The following is a 20194-nucleotide window of genomic DNA, read 5'->3' on the forward strand; positions in this document are numbered from 1 at the left end:
GTTGTTCAGAACATCCACAAGTTCTGTGGAGCAACAGACGTTTGCCTGCGTTGGTGGTATAGTGGTGAGCATAGCTGCCTTCCAAGCAGTTGACCCGGGTTCGATTCCCGACCAACGCATTGCTTTTTGCTCGACGCCATCGTGAGAACGAGAGCAACGCAGCGCATTACTTCAGCCGATTTTGGTGGCTCGTGCAAGCTGTTTGAGAAGTCAAACGAAAAGGAGATCTCCCCGTCGGGGAATCGAACCCCGGTCTTCCGCGTGACAGGCGGAGATACTGTCCACTATACTAACGAGGACCTGGCGCCCGAGCGGAGTCGTCGAGCCGAATCGTCGGTCCATACCGCAGCTTATAACACACATACTCCCCATTTGTGAGGACAGCCTTCCTGTTCATTCCCCTCGTTTTTTGTTTATTTTGTGTGTTTGTTTATATTTTAAACAGTTTCTTTACCTTCTTTTTTAAAAAGCATTCCCTTCCACTGCCCCAGCCAACTACCATCCTTACCCCAAAATCAGTATACCCCCTAGATAGCTCCTTTAAAAGGACAACCCTACCCCATTGTGAACCTTAACCCAATCCCTCCCCTTGCTTTTTTACTTTTTATCTGGAATAAATGAAACTAAACTACACCATGCCCTAACACCGGCTATCATAAACCCAAGAAGAATTTTTGAAGTGACAATTACCTCTTAAGCTGAAGGTCTTAGACATTGTTCTTCTGTTGGGGCCCTATCTTTCCTTTTTTTTTTCTAGAGGCTATGGAAATTAATGAAGATTCCCCTGTCCTGGAAGAAAATTCCTCTTCTGTTATTTTTGGGGTGGCTTTTGTTATTTTATTTTTTGAGGTTTGAGAACCTAACGGAATTTAGATTTTAGGTAACCTGTGCCGGTGCATCCTCTGTGTAATGTGCAGAGTTTCATTCCCCAAAACCTCTCAGCAAAAGATCACACTGTGACATGTTAGTAGCCTATGCCTGTGTCTTTATTTTGCTCAGGATGGCATTTCTACTTCTTTTGCTCCTCCCAGGTGGCAAGGTCTGGGTGGATCCTGATCCAGAAATTACCCTTTTTGAACATTATGGTGTGGCACAGGGACCACACTGGGTCGAGGTTTGTTGGGCATAACTCAAGTCTTCCTTCAACTACGCATAAATTTTTCGCCTTTTACTAAAGATTTCCGTGGAGGGGGACCAGTGTGAGTTTGTTGTATTTTTGGATGCTCTGCTGACTGCAGAGCTCCCTAAGTTTGGTCAATTGAAGAAAGTCTTTCATTAAGGTTTAGTTTCTCGCGATGTGTTTAGGAGTGTTAGTTTGCAGCACTGCTCCGTGAGGGTTGAGACTTTTACGTAGCATTTGTTTTGAATCATTGGTGTGGAGGGTGTTTCAAACTGGCCAAGTCACGTGATTTTAGCAAACGAGGCTTCATTGCGTAACAACCGTTTGGAAACGTTGCGGAAATCCGATGGTTCACCGCTAGGGGGACTTGGTCACAAATGACCAGTGTCTAATATGGTTAGGTGAACTCGGGTCAGTTTGATCATGCATCCTTCTGACTAATAACACTACCATATTGTTTACATTTTGTTTATAGACAGATTTAATGACAGAAATGTGCATAATTAAAAGGGGAGATAGTTTTAATGATTCGTTTGCCCTAAATAAAACTAAAAATCACACATAATACACTTTTAATTATTTCTTAATTAAGTTAAATCATTTTTTAAACATATTTTAATAAAAATCTTGCTATTACTTTGTAAAATGAAGTGTAAAATGTTTGGACAGATCTGCTTTTACACTATATTGACCAGCAGGTGTCGCCAACGAGTGTGTTGTTACGAACGCTTAGAAAAATTGAATACATTTTTGAAGCAATTGGTTCAATTGATTTGAAGCTTCTAAAAGCTTGGTTTCTCCCATCACTAGTGTTCAGTGGCTTTAAAGAAAGGTGCCGGGTAACTCCATCATAGGGACGGCAAGAGGTGCGAAAACGGCAAAGGGGCATCACTGTTCAGCTAGTGCATTTCGATCGGCAGTCCAGAGACAAAGTAAACCTCCCCATCGGGGAATCGAACCCCGTTCTTCCGCGTGACAGGCGGAGATACTGTCCACTATACTAATGAGGACTTCACACACGCACAGGTGTCACGCCGGCCAACCTGCCCTTCGAAAGAAAACTCTTGGTATTCTGTTGTTATCAATTTACAGACACCAGCAGGAGGCATGTAAGGGAATCGACTGAATCCATGATCAATTCAGTGCAGCTCTGCAACAATAGTTGTTCAGAACATCCACAAGTTCTGTGGAGCAACAGACGTTTGCCTGCGTTGGTGGTATAGTGGTGAGCATAGCTGCCTTCCAAGCAGTTGACCCGGGTTCGATTCCCGGCCAACGCATTGCTTTTTGCTCGACGCCATCGTGAGAACGAGAGCAACGCAGCGCATTACTTCAGCCGATTTTGGTGGCGCGTGCAAGCTGTTTGAGAAGTCAAACGAAAAGGAGATCTCCCCGTCGGGGAATCGAACCCCGGTCTTCCGCGTGACAGGCGGAGATACTGTCCACTATACTAACGAGGACCTTCGCCCGAGCGGAGTCGTCGAGCCGAATCGTCGGTCCATACCGCAGCTTATAACACACATACTCCCCATTTGTGAGGACAGCCTTCCTGTTCATTCCCCTCGTTTTTTGTTTATTTTGTGTGTTTGTTTATATTTTAAACAGTTTCTTTACCTTCTTTTTTAAAAAGCATTCCCTTCCACTGCCCCAGCCAACTACCATCCTTACCCCAAAATCAGTATACCCCCTAGATAGCTCCTTTAAAAGGACAACCCTACCCCATTGTGAACCTTAACCCAATCCCTCCCCTTGCTTTTTTACTTTTTATCTGGAATAAATGAAACTAAACTACACCATGCCCTAACACCGGCTATCATAAACCCAAGAAGAATTTTTGAAGTGACAATTACCTCTTAAGCTGAAGGTCTTAGACATTGTTCTTCTGTTGGGGCCCTATCTTTCCTTTTTTTTTTCTAGAGGCTATGGAAATTAATGAAGATTCCCCTGTCCTGGAAGAAAATTCCTCTTCTGTTATTTTTGGGGTGGCTTTTGTTATTTTATTTTTTGAGGTTTGAGAACCTAAGGGAATTTAGATTTTAGGTAACCTGTGCCGGTGCATCCTCTGTGTAATGTGCAGAGTTTCATTCCCCAAAACCTCTCAGCAAAAGATCACACTGTGACATGTTAGTAGCCTATGCCTGTGTCTTTATTTTGCTCAGGATGGCATTTCTACTTCTTTTGCTCCTCCCAGGTGGCAAGGTCTGGGTGGATCCTGATCCAGAAATTACCCTTTTTGAACATTATGGTGTGGCACAGTGACCACACTGGGTCGAGGTTTGTTGGGCATAACTCAAGTCCTCCTTCAACTACGCATAAATCTTTCGCCTTTTACTAAAGATTTCCGTGGAGGGGGACCAGTGTGAGTTTGTTGTATTTTTGGATGCTCTGCTGACTGCAGAGCTGCCTAAGTTTGGTCAATTGAAGAAAGTCTTTTATTAAGGTTTGGTTTCTCGCGATGTGTTTAGGAGTGTTAGTTTGCAGCACTGCTCCGTGAGGGTTGAGACTTTTACGTAGCATTTGTTGTGAATCATTGGAGTGGAGGGTGTTTCAAACTGGCCAAGTCACGTGATTTTAGCAAACGAGGCTTCATTGCGTAACAACCGTTTGGAAACGTTGCGGAAATCCGATGGTTCACTGCTAGGGGGACTTGGTCACAAATGACCAGTGTCTAATATGGTTAGGTGAACTCGGGTCAGTTTGATCATGCATCCTTCTGACTAATAACACTACCATTTTGTTTACATTTTGTTTATAGACAGATTTAATAACAGAAATGTGCATAATTAAAAGGGGAGATACCTTTAATGATTCGTTTGCCCTAAATAAAACTAAAAATCACACATAATACACTTTTAATTATTTCTTAATTAAGTTAAATCATTTTTTAAACATATTTTAATAAAAATCTTGCTATTACTTTGTAAAATGAAGTGTAAAATGTTTGGACAGATCTGCTTTTACACTATATTGACCAGCAGGTGTCGCCAACGAGTGTGGTGTTACGAACGCTTAGAAAAACTGAATACATTTTCGAAGCAATTGGTTCAATTGATTTGAAGCTTCTAAAAGCTTGGTTTCTCCCATCACTAGTGTTCAGTGGCTTTAAAGAAAGGTGCCGGGTAACTCCATCATAGGGACGGCAAGAGGTGCGAAAACGGCAAAGGGGCATCACTGTTCAGCTAGTGCATTTCGATCGGCAGTCCAGAGACAAAGTAAACCTCCCCATCGGGGAATCGAACCCCGGTCTTCCGCGTGACAGGCGGAGATACTGTCCACTATACTAATGAGGACTTCACACACGCACAGGTGTCACGCCGGCCAACCTGCCCTTCGAAAGAAAACTCTTGGTATTCTGTGGTTATCAATTTACAGACACCAGCAGGAGGCATGTAAGGGAATCGACTGAATCCATGATCAATTCAGTGCAGCTCTGCAACAATAGTTGTTCAGAACATCCACAAGTTCTGTGGAGCAACAGACGTTTGCCTGCGTTGGTGGTATAGTGGTGAGCATAGCTGCCTTCCAAGCAGTTGACCCGGGTTCGATTCCCGACCAACGCATTGCTTTTTGCTCGACGCCATCGTGAGAACGAGAGCAACGCAGCGCATTACTTCAGCCGATTTTGGTGGCTCGTGCAAGCTGTTTGAGAAGTCAAACGAAAAGGAGATCTCCCCGTCGGGGAATCGAACCCCGGTCTTCCGCGTGACAGGCGGAGATACTGTCCACTATACTAACGAGGACCTGGCGCCCGAGCGGAGTCGTCGAGCCGAATCGTCGGTCCATACCGCAGCTTATAACACACATACTCCCCATTTGTGAGGACAGCCTTCCTGTTCATTCCCCTCGTTTTTTGTTTATTTTGTGTGTTTGTTTATATTTTAAACAGTTTCTTTACCTTCTTTTTTAAAAAGCATTCCCTTCCACTGCCCCAGCCAACTACCATCCTTACCCCAAAATCAGTATACCCCCTAGATAGCTCCTTTAAAAGGACAACCCTACCCCATTGTGAACCTTAACCCAATCCCTCCCCTTGCTTTTTTACTTTTTATCTGGAATAAATGAAACTAAACTACACCATGCCCTAACACCGGCTATCATAAACCCAAGAAGAATTTTTGAAGTGACAATTACCTCTTAAGCTGAAGGTCTTAGACATTGTTCTTCTGTTGGGGCCCTATCTTTCCTTTTTTTTTTCTAGAGGCTATGGAAATTAATGAAGATTCCCCTGTCCTGGAAGAAAATTCCTCTTCTGTTATTTTTGGGGTGGCTTTTGTTATTTTATTTTTTGAGGTTTGAGAACCTAACGGAATTTAGATTTTAGGTAACCTGTGCCGGTGCATCCTCTGTGTAATGTGCAGAGTTTCATTCCCCAAAACCTCTCAGCAAAAGATCACACTGTGACATGTTAGTAGCCTATGCCTGTGTCTTTATTTTGCTCAGGATGGCATTTCTACTTCTTTTGCTCCTCCCAGGTGGCAAGGTCTGGGTGGATCCTGATCCAGAAATTACCCTTTTTGAACATTATGGTGTGGCACAGGGACCACACTGGGTCGAGGTTTGTTGGGCATAACTCAAGTCCTCCTTCAACTACGCATAAATCTTTCGCCTTTTACTAAAGATTTCCGTGGAGGGGGACCAGTGTGAGTTTGTTGTATTTTTGGATGCTCTGCTGACTGCAGAGCTGCCTAAGTTTGGTCAATTGAAGAAAGTCTTTCATTAAGGTTTAGTTTCTCGCGATGTGTTTAGGAGTGTTAGTTTGCAGCACTGCTCCGTGAGGGTTGAGACTTTTACGTAGTATTTGTTTTGAATCATTGGTGTGGAGGGTGTTTCAAACTGGCCAAGTCACGTGATTTTAGCAAACGAGGCTTCATTGCGTAACAACCGTTTGGAAACGTTGCGGAAATCCGATGGTTCACCGCTAGGGGGACTTGGTCACAAATGACCAGTGTCTAATATGGTTAGGTGAACTCGGGTCAGTTTGATCATGCATCCTTCTGACTAATAACACTACCATTTTGTTTACATTTTGTTTATAGACAGATTTAATGACAGAAATGTGCATAATTAAAAGGGGAGATAGTTTTAATGATTCGTTTGCCCTAAATAAAACTAAAAATCACACATAATACACTTTTAATTATTTCTTAATTAAGTTAAATCATTTTTTAAACATATTTTAATAAAAATCTTGCTATTACTTTGTAAAATGAAGTGTAAAATGTTTGGACAGATCTGCTTTTACACTATATTGACCAGCAGGTGTCGCCAACGAGTGTGGTGTTACGAACGCTTAGAAAAACTGAATACATTTTCGAAGCAATTGGTTCAATTGATTTGAAGCTTCTAAAAGCTTGGTTTCTCCCATCACTAGTGTTCAGTGGCTTTAAAGAAAGGTGCCGGGTAACTCCATCATAGGGACGGCAAGAGGTGCGAAAACGGCAAAGGGGCATCACTGTTCAGCTAGTGCATTTCGATCGGCAGTCCAGAGACAAAGTAAACCTCCCCATCGGGGAATCGAACCCCGGTCTTCCACGTGACAGGCGGAGATACTGTCCACTATACTAATGAGGACTTCACACACGCACAGGTGTCACGCCGGCCAACCTGCCCTTCGAAAGAAAACTCTTGGTATTCTGTGGTTATCAATTTACAGACACGGCACGGACCAAAACCCCTGTTCACAGCTACGTGAACAAAAAAAGTAAAGACAGCTAAACACACATGTGCATTCAATATGTTATGTATATATATTTATGAAACAGTTCCAATCCTTGATTCTGATTGGTTAATAGGTGAGCATTATTCACGATAAAACACGGTTAAGACCGCTTCACCCAACAGTTCTATATATCACTGTGTCCTTAGCAACACCCTTAGCAGCCACATGTATCAGTTTGAGAACGGTTTGTTGTTCTTATTTGAGCTTTCATGCATATTACACATTTGTACATTTGTAATGTTACAAAGGATCTTCTGACATTCTATTCATCAAAGAATCCTATAAAAAAAATAATGTATCTCACCATTTGCACAAAAATATGAAGCAGCACAACTGATTTTAACATTGATAAGAAGAAATGTTTCTTGATCATCAAATCGTTTTATTACTATGATTTTTGAAGGATCATGTGACACTGAAGCCTGGAGGAATGGTGATAAATTCAGCTTTGATCACAGAAATGAATAACACTTTAAAACATATGCAAATAGAAAATAGTTATTTTAAATTGTAATAATATTTCACAATACTACTGTTTTTACTGTATTTTTGATCAAATAAAGACAGCCTTGTTGAGACAAAAAACATTAACATTTACTGACACTGTCAGTGTATAACTATACATAATAATTTCCTTTGCTTTGTGTTTGCTTTGTGTTCTGTGCAGTTCTGCCACAGGCTTCACCGACATCACATGCAATCTCTAGTTCTCCCAGTCCACCTGCTCCTGTGTGTGGGTCTTCTTTACAGACTGATGGCTCTGTACCACCTCCCGCACAATCAGCACCTACAGCTCCTGCATCAATGCCATCTGCACATATAGTAGCACCTGTTACCAGCTACTTGCAAGATATTAGCCGCTGGAACTGCTCTCTTCATCAAAGAATTTGGATGAAAACAGAGATGGAGTCCATGGGGCTCTGGCCAGGATCACACCCAGTAAGACACCTCATGAATATGGTCTCCTTGTGGCGTTATCCACCTCAGCCCGAGCTTATAGAGACAAACATGGGCCTTCCGTCACCAATATACTTTCAGCTTCATCCCTTTTTCATTTGGAAACCAGAGCACAGTTTAATGGAAAGGCTTAGAAACAACTACATTCTGCCCTGTCTCTACAGCTGTCCAAATCCTCATGTTGTGTCCTCTGGTGTGGGAAGACCCAGAGTGATCCTTGGCACTAGTGGGCAATATTACATCCTTGCTTCACGTCTGTGCTGTAAGGCATGCAAAAAATACTGGTTCGCTGATAAACCTCAGTGGATAGACATGCTACCTCAGCGATTCAGAAACATCTTGCCAGCCTTCCTCACCCATAAGAAGGCAATCTGTAAAACGGTGATGGATGAACTGAGGCGCTCCGGAAAATCTCCTAATGACATGGCCAACCAGCTGTCTGAGGCGCTTCACCTAAAATATGAAAGAGCCCACCTTGCTTACCTTCTCAGTGTACAGAACGTCAGGGATGCTGAAGCAGGGCAGTATGGTCAGAAAACCATCACTGGGGCATTGAGGAAAGGTGACACACCTGCAGCGTTTGGGGGTTACGAAGACACTGATGGGTGGCATGGGGTGTCTGTGTCTGCGCATTATCTGGTGGAGTGCTTGCTTCAGGAATATCAGCGACAAGAGGAAGCTCTCACTCAGCTCCTGCAAGGCACTTTTGGACAGGTGTTCAGGTCAGATCACACACGGAAAGTTGCTAGAAAAGTAACTCTCTCATCAGGCACAATGTCATCCTATGCTGTGATGAACGAGAACTGGATGATCCTGTCCTGGGTGATGCTGCAGTCTGAGAGTGAGCAGTCCTTAGGGTCAATGTACTGTGGGCTGGCCAATCGCTACAGTGCTGCTGGTATACCCAAGGCCAAGTACCAGTGGGTGGACAGGTAAGAATAATCACATCTCATCAAGTAGTGTAAACAAAGATAATGAATACATTAAAAATAATATTTCTTTTCCTTTTATGTATTTAGGGACTGCTGTTCCGCTTTTAGAGTGATGGACCCAGGACCGTATGAGCACCAGCAGTGGGAAGCTTGGAGGACCACTGAAGCTATTGTGGCAGAGGTTACATCAGGGAACCTCAAGAATTTGCATGGTGCTTGCCAGAAGTACAATGAGGACATGGTGGTTAAACTGGACTTGGTTCACTGTATGCGGCGCTTTACAAGGGAGTGTGTTTCGGAGCATCATCCTCTGTATACACTGTAAAAAATTTCCCTGTAAAAAAACGGTATTATGCTGGAAGCTGTGGTTGCCAGGAGATGGGTCTGTCTGCGGACCGCAAGAGAGGGGCGTGCCGTTAAGGGGCGTAACTTTTAGCAGGGGGCGTAACTTTAAGTTGTCCAAGTTACACAGAACCACGCGAGACGTCAGGACGAGATGTTGTCATTCTGTCTTCTCTTCTGCCCGCATAGAGATACGGCGGCTAAATGCGTTATTAAAGTTGCTCATCCAAGCGCCTTCATGTTTGTTCGTACCAATTTTAATGGACGGGAAGCCGACTGACGAACATCCTTTTCCCGAGAAATGGTTCGGCTACGACACATGTTAAGAAGTCACGCCAGGGGCTGAATTAAGGTCGACCGTTTCAGGTAAGCTCGCTAACGTTAGCTATGTGTTGTTAGCCTAATGTTAGATTTGTGAAGTCCGTTCTATGATTACACTTATGATCAGTAACGAGTAGTTAACAAAATGCAACAAATCTTGCATGAGTTTCATTGCTCACCTATATATTTTCCTGTTTACGATAGTAACGTTAGATATTAGTACATTAGAATCTTACAGTTATTCCTGTAAGTTGTCGACATTTCAAATGACAGTAATTCATTAATGACCTATTAAACGTCATAATAACACTGGAGTTAAAGGATGTGTGTACTACTGTCTCGTTTTTAATGTATCTCTCTCAAACCCTATTCTGTTTAAGTATGGGTGCCATTGTATATTCTCATAATGTAAGCTTATTTTAAGTACAAATGTAAAATATGTTTGTTTATGGTTATTATTTTCACAGCTGCATTGATGTGAAGTGATGCAGTGGACAACTTGTGAGGGTGATACCATCCACATGCACCTTAACTGTGATGCAGAAATACAATAGGATGATCCATCTGTCTACACTTCAAAATCACAACTCAACCTTAAACAACCCATATCTGTTATGGTAAAACAATGTGGCGGTTTTCCAGACAGGGCTTATACTGTTCCCGGGCTAAAATGCATGTTTGAGCTACTGTAATTAAGAAAACACCTTGTACTGACACATCTCAACATATCAGTGCCATTGTTTTGTTTCAAGGTGCACACCAGTCTTGTTTTTGTAAGGTTTGTTTGTAAAAACTAAAATGTCCTAATATAAGTGCCCAGTCCTGGTTTAATCGAAACCATTGGTGACCAAACCTGTGTCTTGAGATCTACTGTCCTGCAGAGTTCAGCTCCAACCCCAATCAAACACACCTGAACCTGCCAATCAAGCATTTCAGGGCAACCTTAAAATTATAGTCAGGTGTGTTTGTTAAAGCTGGGTTAGAACTAAAATATGCAGGAGGGTAGATCTCCAGGAACAGGGTGGGTCACCCCTGATCTAAACAAAGGGTTTCCAAACTGTGTCCTGCAAAGTTTAGCTCTAACCCTAATCAAACACACCTGAAGCAGCCAATTAATGTCCTACTAAGCATACTAGAAACTTACTGGCAGGTGCTCTGATGCAAGTAAAAGCTAAACTCTGCAGGACACCGGCCCTCCAGGACTGATTTTGGGCACCCCTGACTAAGCCCTGTCTGGGAAACTGCACCAATGTGTTAAGCTGGCACCATTGGACATTACTGCTGCTGAGAAACAACCACATTTCTCAGCTCTACACAGGGTTGACATTGGATGCATTATTATTATAAAATGCATTCATGTGCACTTTACCAATACTGTACATACATCAACAGCTTCCAGCTATACACTTGGGATCAGCTCCTGATGCCTCTCATAATGCTGTGTTATAATTTATTGTAGGGTGATCTTGCTAAAATGATATTTTTATAAACCTTTACAATGTCACCAGATGTTACCTGTTGTGAATTATTATTTTATAAACCTTTACAATCTCACTAGTTGTTACATGTTGTGGATATTTATTTTTATAAACCTTTTCAATGTCACCAGATGTTACATGTTGTGAATGGTTATTTTTATAAACCTATACAATGTCACCAGTTGTTACATGTTGTGCATAGTTATTTTTATACACCTTTACAATGTTACCTGTTGTGAATAGTTATTTTTTATAAACCTTTACAATGTCACCAGTTGTTACATGTTGTGCATAGTTATTTTTATACACCTTTACAATGTTACCTGTGTGAATAGTTATTTTTATAAACCTTCACAATGTCACCAGATGTTACCTGTTGTGAATAATTATTTTATAAACCTTTACAATGTCACCAGTTGTCACATGTTGTGCATAGTTATTTTTATAAACCTTTACAATGTCACCAGATGTTACTTGTTGTGAATAGTTATTTTTATACACCTTTACAATGTTACCTGTTGTGAATGGTTATTTTTATAAACCTTTACAATGTCACCAGATGTTACCTGTTGTGAATAGTTATTTTTATACACCTTTACAATGTTACCTGTTGTGCATAGTTATTTTTATAAACCTTTACAATGTCACCAGATGTTACCTGTTGTGAATAGTTATTTTTATACACATTTACAATGTTACCTGTTGTGAATAGTTATTTTTATAAACCTTTACAATGTCACCAGTTGTTACATGTTGTGCATAGTTATTTTTATACACCTTTACAATGTTACCTGTGTGAATAGTTATTTTTATAAACCTTCACAATGTCACCAGATGTTACCTGTTGTGAATAATTATTTTATAAACCTTTACAATGTCACCAGTTGTTACATGTTGTGCATAGTTATTTTTATAAACCTTTACAATGTCACCAGATGTTACCTGTTGTGAATAGTTATTTTTATACACCTTTACAATGTTACCTGTTGTGAATAGCTATTTTTATAAACCTTCACAATATCACCAGATGTTATCTGTTAGTAGCCATTTCTTATAAAACCACGTGAGCTCTGTAGATTCCTCTTAAATCTTAAAAAGAATTAAGTTTGCAAGTGAATTTCATCTTGGTTTAATACATATTAAACTGTCTGAGGTGCACATTTACTTAAAAAAAAAGACGAAATCACCCTCACTGTGTAACAGTTCACGATTTAAATATTGGTATGCCTCGGTACTTTAATAATTTTAGGATGGTAAATATGTCCATATATGCCGTATATGGCCATATTGTCTACCCACGTTAACAATGACGATGAATGAGACAATATAAGACCATCCGAGCGTCTTATGAAGCGTACAATATTCCAATAGTCCCTAAAGAATATTGTATAGTGTTCGATGCTATACCATCTGGTTTAAAATGTCTGTTTAAAGGATATGTGTATAATGAGAATGTGAGTTTTAAACCTGATATTGCACTTGAAGGAGTGATCATTACTGATAAAAGATGGAATAATTATTTTATTAGGAAGTTACTTACAGAATATAGCCCAATATCTTCTAGAACATTTTGGCATTCTAAATTTGAGTGCATTGAATGGAAATATGCATGGTTGCTGCCGAAAAAATATTGTATAACAAATAAGGTGAGAGAAGTACATTTTAAAATACTTCATTTGGTGTACCCTGTTACAACACTTTTTCTTAGGTTTAATGATGATGCTGATGTCAGATGTGATTTTTGTGGGACAGAAAAGGAGGATGTTGTACACTTATTTTTCAATTGTATATATAGCAAAATGTTTTGGATAGAATTGGAAGGCCTCCTTTATAAGTGTTTTGGTATTAAAGTTTACCTTTTTGAGAAAGATGTATTTTTTTATTTTAATAGAGAAAAATTGCCACCAAATGAGACTTTTGTTGTTAATCTTTTATTGATTATGGGAAAATACCATATACATAAACAAAAATGGGCTAAAGGAAAACCTAACTTTTTGTTATTTCAGATAGATATGAAACATTATGTAGAGTTACCTCTTGGATTGAAAAATAATAAAGCAAAACGCACTAGGTCCTTATGTGAAGCTTTTATGTTATTTGTATGATGATCTCATGCCCTTATTTTATTTTTATTTTTTTATAATTAATTTGTATGTTTATACTTTTTTATTTGTTTGTTTGTATTGTCTGATTGTAATTTCTATTTTGTATGTTATTATGAGTATTGATGTAATTTCAAGTTAATACAAAAAAAAAAGAGCGTCTTATGAAGCTTCCTCCGTGCCCTCAATTTAAAACATTTACGGCAGTAACGTTATTTGTCATTACGCTAAAGTTGAAAGAGAGCTATAAACAATCGTCTTACTATTACTAGCGTCAGTTTAGCGGAAGTCGGACATCTCGCGGGATTCTGTGTGACTTGGACAACTTAAATTTCCGCCCCCTGCTAAAAGTTACGCCGCTTAACAATAATAAATAATAATAAATTTTATTTGTATTGCACTTTACATTGAACAATCTCAAAGTGCTACAGAATATCAGTCTAAAAAAAAAACAGTCAACAGACAATCTAAAAAACAATCTAAAACAGACCAAAGGAACAAGAAGCAAAAAGCAAAAAAAGTTTAAAATATATAAAAAGCAGTTTAAAGGAAGGCTTTTTTAAAAAGAAATGTTTTTAAGTTTTTTTTAAAAACATCTATAGTCTGTGGAGCTCTCAGGTGGTCAGGGAGAGCGTTCCACAACCTGGGTGCAGCCGATGAGAAGGCCCTGTCACCCATGCTGCAGAGCTTGGTCCTGGGGATTTGAAGAGTGGTTGAAGTTGCTGACCGAGTACGTGAGGAGGTACTTAGGGTGAGAAGTTCTTTTAAATAAAGGGGGGCATGTCCATATATACACTGGTGGGTGAGAAGGGAGACCTTATATTCAATTCTGAGTGGGATAGGGAGCCAGTGAAGAGATTTCAGAATAGGAGTGATGTGGTCATGCTTACGCACCCTCATCAGGATCCTGGCAGCACTATTCTGTATATATTGAAGCCTCTGAGTGCTCTTGCCTGGGATCCCGATGAGGAGTGCATTGCAGTAGTCCAGCCTGGATGAAACAAAGGCATGGACGAGCTTCTCTGTATCTGCTAGTGTGAGGGTTGGACGAAGTTTTGCGATGTTCCTTAGGTGGTAGAAAGATGTCTTACAGAGGTGTTTGATATGGTTGTCAAAGGTAAGCTGTGGGTCCATTTTAACACCCAAATTGGTAACAGATGTGGAGAGGGAGATGGTTTGTCCAGAAAAAGTGATATTGGTGATGGTGGATGAGCGAAGCTGATGTGATGTGCCAACCAGGATGGCTTCTGTTTTGGAGCCATTCAGCTGAAGGAAATTGAGCTTCATCCACGCCTCTATCTCCTCCAGGCAGGTGGTCAGTGTTGTTGTTGGCAGGGGAGCAGAAAAGGTGGGGGCAATCTTAATGTAGAGCTGTGTATCATCCGCATAAGAGTGAAATGTTATGCCATGTCTGCTAATGATATCGCCGAGGGGGAGCATGTAGATTGAAAAAAGGGTGGGGCCAAGCACAGAGCCCTGAGGAACACCGCAGGTAACACTGTGGGTGTCAGATTTGGCTTTGCCCATGGCGACATGCTCCGTTCTGTCGGTCAGGTAAGAAGTGAACCAGTTGTGAACTTTTTCTGAGAGTCCAATGGTGTGTTGCAGGTGGTGAAGAAGGATTTTATGATCTACTGTGTCAAAAGCAGCTGTGAGGTCCAGGAGGATGAGTAGTGATGGGGAACCAGTATCTGCTGCCATCATGAGGTCATTGGTGACTCTGACCAGAGCTGTTTCTGTGCTATGGCCAGAACGGAAACCAGACTGAAATTTTTCATACAGATTATTGTATTTGAGGTGATCATGAATTTGTGCTGCAACAATTTTTTCCAGAACCTTTGATAGGAATGGAAGATTGGATATTGGTCTGTAATTGGAGAGAATTTCTGGATCCAGTGTGGGTTTTTTCAATAGAGGTCTGATGACAGCTGTTTTTAATGCAGATGGGATATGGCCGGCCTGTAGTGAGTGATTTATGATTTTGGTGATAAACGGAGAGATAGCAAAGATGTTTGCCTTCAGCAGGGTTGAAGGGAAAGGGTCCAGGGCACATGTGGATGGCTTAATTTTTTTGATAATCTCCTCTACTTCCTCCTGTGTGACATCAGAGAAGGTACAGAACGACTGGGCAATCTCTAGTGGGTCAGCTGTTGGGAGGGGCAGTACCACAGTGGAGGAAAGGTGAGAGCGGATGGTGTTAACTTTTTGCTTGAAGAATGTGATATGCATATTACACCTCTCTGCGGTAGTCTCAGAGAGGGAGGGTGAGGGGGGGTTGAGAAGGTTATTTATAGTTGAGAATAGTTGTTTGGAATCACCGGGGCTATTGTTGATGATGTTGGAATAGAACTTGGAACGTGCGTCCCTCAGAGCTTCTGCATATGCCCTCCTATGTTCCCTGTATGCCTGTTTGTGGACAGTCAATCCAGAGGCCTTGAGCCGCCGCTCAAGTACACGCCCAGCCGCCTTCATTTTTCGCAGCTCGCCCGTGAACCAGGGTGCGGTGCGTGAGAACGAGACTGACCTGGATGTTAAAGGGGCGTGGAGGTCCAGGAGATTGCTCAGGGACTGATTGTAGAAGTCCACCAAGTCAGTAATGGTGATAAGGTCAGTAGAGCCAGAAGAGAGACGTTGAAAGTCTAGAGTCAGGGCATCTGCATTAATGTTTCTCAATTTTCTGAAATGGATCTGCCGCTTTGGTTTGGTATGGGTGGGAGGGAAAGGCAGCTCCATTGACACTACCTTGTGATCTGAAACACCAAGATCGTAAACCTGTATATTGCTAATGGGGGCGGAGTTTGAGATAACCAGATCAAGTGTGTGTCCCCTGCAGTGTGTGGGGACATCAACATGTTGTTGTAGATTGATGGAGTCTAGTAGCTGAAGAAAATCAGCAGCTAGATGACATGAGGGGGTGTCAACATGAATGTTTATATCTCCCAGGATTATGGTATTTGCAGACGTAGTGCAAAGTGTTGTGAGAAGATCAGACATTTCTGGTATGAAAGCAGAATTTGGTTTTGGAGGTCGATATATAAGGAGAACAGTCATGGGAAAGGGGGGCTTACATTTAAAAGCAAGACATTCGCAAGAAGATGTAGGAGGCAGCGAGATAGGGGACAACTCCAGGTCCTGTCGGTGAATGACAGCCAAGCCACCACCACGGCCAGTGCTGCGAGCTGCCTCTAGGTAACTGTAGCCGGGAGGACAGGCTTCATTTAAAGCAGAGTAAACCTCTGGTTGGTGCCAGGTTTCTGTCAGGCACATGAAGTCAAGTCCTTTTTCCCTGATATGTTCTTCAATCAGTATAGATTTATTGTTAATAGATTGTGTATTAAAAAGTTCAAATTTGACCAGTGACTGTGGGGTAAATCTCTGTATAGATCGCAAAACATTAAAATCCACTCCGCGCTGACTTGAGTCCAGTCCGTGAATTTTATGCAGCCGGGAGTGCGTGGATCCCAAACTGGAATGCAGAGATCTCGCGATATTTCCAGCGTTTATAGCAGCCATAGCAGCGGCACTCTGATGACGCGTTAGTCGTGCGCCGAAAGACCATAGAGACGGGATATTGGTAGCAGCGCAGTTCGGCTGGTTGTGGAAGATTAGTTTTCGACCGGAGCCTCTATGACTGTAACGAGGACGGCGAACAAGTCCAAGTTCTGTAATGATGGGGATGTTTAGTCCAGGAGTGGTTGCAGGTTTAAGTCGCCAGAGTTGCGAGCTGGAGTAGCTGAACGACATACTGACCAATGAGAAAATGCTATGGATGCTATCGTCTGTATCAGGTAAGTGTCTAGTTACCTAAGTCAAGTCTACAAAGCGAACTTAAACGTGCAATCGCTTACTATGTAAGCTCAAATTAAATTCAAATTAAAATTCACAAGCAGAGTGGAGAAGCGGCGAACAAACAACGCCAGCGTCCTCTCCGTCCTCCGTTTGCCGTGATGGTAACGGCACGCCCCTCTCTTGCACTCCGCAGACAGACACTATTGGTTGCCAGCATTGCACTGTTAATTTACAGCGGGATACTGTTATTAGGAAAAACAGCATGATACTGTTTTGTTACCTACAGCAGTCAACTGTTATTTTAACAGCATGGTACTGTTTGTGTTATCTATAGAATACAGCTGTAGATAATGTTATTTTACGGTTCTGACTCTGTTAAAATACAGTTCTACTTCCGTTAATTTACAGCTCCCCTATTTTAACAGTATGTTAATGTTATAATGCCCTGAAAGCAACTCATTTCATTTAGGAAACCAATTGCAGGATCCATTCAAGTTTATAAATATATATATTTACGTGGTGTTAGTATTGTGAACTTAACTCATTTGAGTCCACTGAAAACAAATATTACTTCTAAAATTGAACTGCAAACATTTAAACTTTCACACAAATCTCATGTAGTTCACCATGAGCAAACTACACAGTTACTGCTTTAAAATAAAACAACAGGCAGCATAACATCAATGATCTACTGCCCATCCTTGACCTAAACAACCACACTACTCTTCAGCACAATGGTAACCCCAAAACTGAGGCAAATCCTAACAAAACAGAACATTAAACACTAAGAGATATCTCACATTATCATCTTGTGTAAATCCCCTGATCAGTTTTTAAGTTCACATGATTTAAAAAAACAAAATACAAGGACTTTTCTCCAATGTCTGTGTGAAATTAACATATTTCTGTATGCAAATTTGACTGTTAGGTTTTCTGTTTTTTAACAGCACATTCTGTTAAATAACAGTAATCAACTGGAAGCTTGGTTGCCAGCAAGATACTGTTTTTTTACGGTCTCCTTCGGACTGTTAAAAAACATTAGCATTCTGTGTTTTTATATCTTACACATTTAACCCTTTAAACCCCATCGCAAAATCCTTGGTGTCAAAGAACACTGCTTAATGTGTCCACACTACAAAAAGTAAAAGAAACAGACCCAATGTTGAAGTTAATGAGATAATGAAGTGATGATTGAGTTAATGATGAACAGCTGCTGTTAACAAACACAATCACTGAATGAAAGATGAACAAGAACCGAATAAAAGAGAAAACAAGCAGAAACTCAACTTACAGACTTAGAAGAGACTCAGACTTACTCAGATTTTCTAAGATCTCACAAGAAGATCATCAAACAACTCCACAAACAGCATTAACATCTTCATTTATTACAAACCAGTTAGATTTTATTTTAAATGTACATTAGCTCTTACTGAGAAGTAAATCATAAGGTGTGGTTTCCTGGACAGGGATTATCTTAAACTAGGAATAGTTTAATTAGAAAATATAACTAGTTTTAACAAACATGCCTAACATTACTTCTGTGCATTTTCAGGCAAAACGAAGGACACTGATGTATTTTAAGATATGTCAGTGCAAGTTGTTTTGAGTTTGGACAGCTCTAGTCTAATAGTCTAATCCCTAAATAATAGTTACCATTCTCGTGATCAGCGGTTGCTTTAGTAGGACTCTTGATCCTTGGGTTGGCCCTTTGCTGTTATATTTATTAATGCCTTTTCAATGTGATATGAAAGACATTGAATATGGCAAAAAAAAGTATAAATAAAGTATTATCACTGACTAATGACCATTATGGTGTTAGTGTCATGAGTTAAAAGTAATTTACTGACTTTAAACAGAAGCTCATAAGTGGTTAGATGGTACGAAACTCCTTGTAGTAGTCTTATAATGTGACAGAAACTGAGTGTTGAGGTAGCCAGAGGAATGTTAAAAACATTGGGAATAAATGAACTAAAAAACACAAGCAAATTACACACACAGACATCAAGAATCACGCTATGAATCTCAACAATGGTGACTATCAAATGAAAAGCTTCATGCTGCAATGCATGCTGGGTATCAGCATAAAAAACTCATTCATGACTCCCAGCATGCATTGCAACATGAATAAATTATGCAGATGAACTGTTTTCCCATTTTCTTTTGTCACCATAGTTGAGAATCGTAGGCTGATTCTTGATGTCTGTGTTTGTCAGCTGAGGAATAGGGTTTCACGTTCACCAAAGTCCATATGTATACAATTCTGTCAAGATATCAGATTACTGTTATACTAATAATTGTTGTAATGATTCTGTTTCAAATATGTAAATACTTAGTCATAACATCCCTAAGTACTAATAATTGTTATGATTCAGCTTCTTAAGGCTGGTAAGACAAACTACTGATCAATAATCAGACAACCTCACAAGAGTCTATCATCTCTTGGTTTTCTTTGCCATAAGAAACATGCATCATAAAGGCACAGTTATAGCAACCCAACTGTAAACCAAGTCAAGAGCCCAACTAATGAAAACAGTGATCACCATAATGGTGACTTTAAAGAAAATGCTTGTAAAGTCTAGTAAACACCTGTTTGTTCTCAGTAAGAACTGTTGTAAATGTATAACATAATAAAGTCAAAGTGGTTTCTAAGTGAAGATGGTAATGGTGTTTGTGTAAATGTTTAATTCTCCTCTGGTGATATATGGAGAGATTTAATGTCTTGTGTTATTTTCAGTTGATGTTCATCTAAGTCTTTGTGTCTGTAAGTGTTTCTGCTCATGTCTTATCTTTTTATTTATCTTTTCTTCAGTGATTCTGTTTATTAGCAGCAGGTGTCCATCATTAATGCTTCAGTATCTGAACTCATTGACTTGATTTCAGGTGGATCATTAGGAAACTAATGTAGGGAATAGTGAATGAGGGTGTAGGGTGTGATTTGGGACACAGTCTTTAACGGTGGACTCTCAGGGCTGTAAATTCACATTATTCTGAAAACTGTTTTTTTACAGAATGCAGAATTTAACAGTATACTTCTGTTTTTGTTAAAAAACAGAATTATACTGTTAAATTTGGCTGTTTTTTAACAGCAATTTTTTACAGTGTAGCTCCTTTTGCCAATTCCTCTCCACTGCCTTCTCTGTAGTAGATCAGAGTGACCTGGAGAAACTGAAGATCGCATACAGATTCTCTGGTATTGAGCCTTGTAATCCCACCAAACAGCACATCAGAGGGCACTGCAGAACAAAAGTGCCACATCCAAGAGAGCTGGTCCAAAGAGTGGAAGAAGTACTTCACCATTTCTATCTTGCAAAGGATCCCAACAACATCTTCCTTTTTAAACCATCGATGCTAAAATTGTGGTGGATTCAGCGTGTCCACATCCTTAGAGGCTGCCTGAGTGACCCTGTGGTGGAAGAAGGAATTCTCTACAGACA

At 40.5% G+C, this 20194-nt stretch overlaps 1 long non-coding RNA gene and 9 other non-coding genes across 10 annotated transcripts; 7 read left to right on the forward strand and 3 right to left on the reverse strand.

Moving 5' to 3' along the window:
* The first annotated feature begins 47 nt into the window (after window positions 1-47).
* On the forward strand, window positions 48-119 carry trnag-ucc (transfer RNA glycine (anticodon UCC)). Its single transcript has one exon. It is a non-coding gene; the product is annotated as a tRNA-Gly (tRNA).
* Window positions 120-227: 108 nt separating this feature from the next.
* trnad-guc (transfer RNA aspartic acid (anticodon GUC)) lies at window positions 228-299 on the reverse strand. The gene has a single exon. It is a non-coding gene; the product is annotated as a tRNA-Asp (tRNA).
* Window positions 300-1126: 827 nt separating this feature from the next.
* Window positions 1127-1242, forward strand: LOC135771954 (U5 spliceosomal RNA). Its single transcript, XR_010543156.1, has one exon. It is a non-coding gene; the product is annotated as a U5 spliceosomal RNA (small nuclear RNA).
* Window positions 1243-2328: 1086 nt separating this feature from the next.
* Window positions 2329-2400, forward strand: trnag-ucc (transfer RNA glycine (anticodon UCC)). The gene has a single exon. It is a non-coding gene; the product is annotated as a tRNA-Gly (tRNA).
* A 108-nt stretch (window positions 2401-2508) lies between these two features.
* On the reverse strand, window positions 2509-2580 carry trnad-guc (transfer RNA aspartic acid (anticodon GUC)). The gene has a single exon. It is a non-coding gene; the product is annotated as a tRNA-Asp (tRNA).
* An 826-nt stretch (window positions 2581-3406) lies between these two features.
* On the forward strand, window positions 3407-3522 carry LOC135771925 (U5 spliceosomal RNA). The gene has a single exon (XR_010543129.1). It is a non-coding gene; the product is annotated as a U5 spliceosomal RNA (small nuclear RNA).
* A 1086-nt stretch (window positions 3523-4608) lies between these two features.
* Window positions 4609-4680, forward strand: trnag-ucc (transfer RNA glycine (anticodon UCC)). The gene has a single exon. It is a non-coding gene; the product is annotated as a tRNA-Gly (tRNA).
* Window positions 4681-4788: 108 nt separating this feature from the next.
* On the reverse strand, window positions 4789-4860 carry trnad-guc (transfer RNA aspartic acid (anticodon GUC)). Its single transcript has one exon. It is a non-coding gene; the product is annotated as a tRNA-Asp (tRNA).
* An 827-nt stretch (window positions 4861-5687) lies between these two features.
* On the forward strand, window positions 5688-5803 carry LOC135771926 (U5 spliceosomal RNA). The gene has a single exon (XR_010543130.1). It is a non-coding gene; the product is annotated as a U5 spliceosomal RNA (small nuclear RNA).
* A 3310-nt stretch (window positions 5804-9113) lies between these two features.
* Window positions 9114-11337, forward strand: LOC141282520 (uncharacterized). The gene is made up of 2 exons (XR_012337226.1): window positions 9114-9436; window positions 9859-11337. It is a non-coding gene; the product is annotated as an uncharacterized lncRNA (long non-coding RNA).
* Window positions 11338-20194: the final 8857 nt, after the last annotated feature.

Source organism: Paramisgurnus dabryanus, chromosome 8, assembly GCF_030506205.2.
Source record: "Paramisgurnus dabryanus chromosome 8, PD_genome_1.1, whole genome shotgun sequence".
NCBI lineage: Eukaryota > Metazoa > Chordata > Actinopteri > Cypriniformes > Cobitidae > Paramisgurnus > Paramisgurnus dabryanus.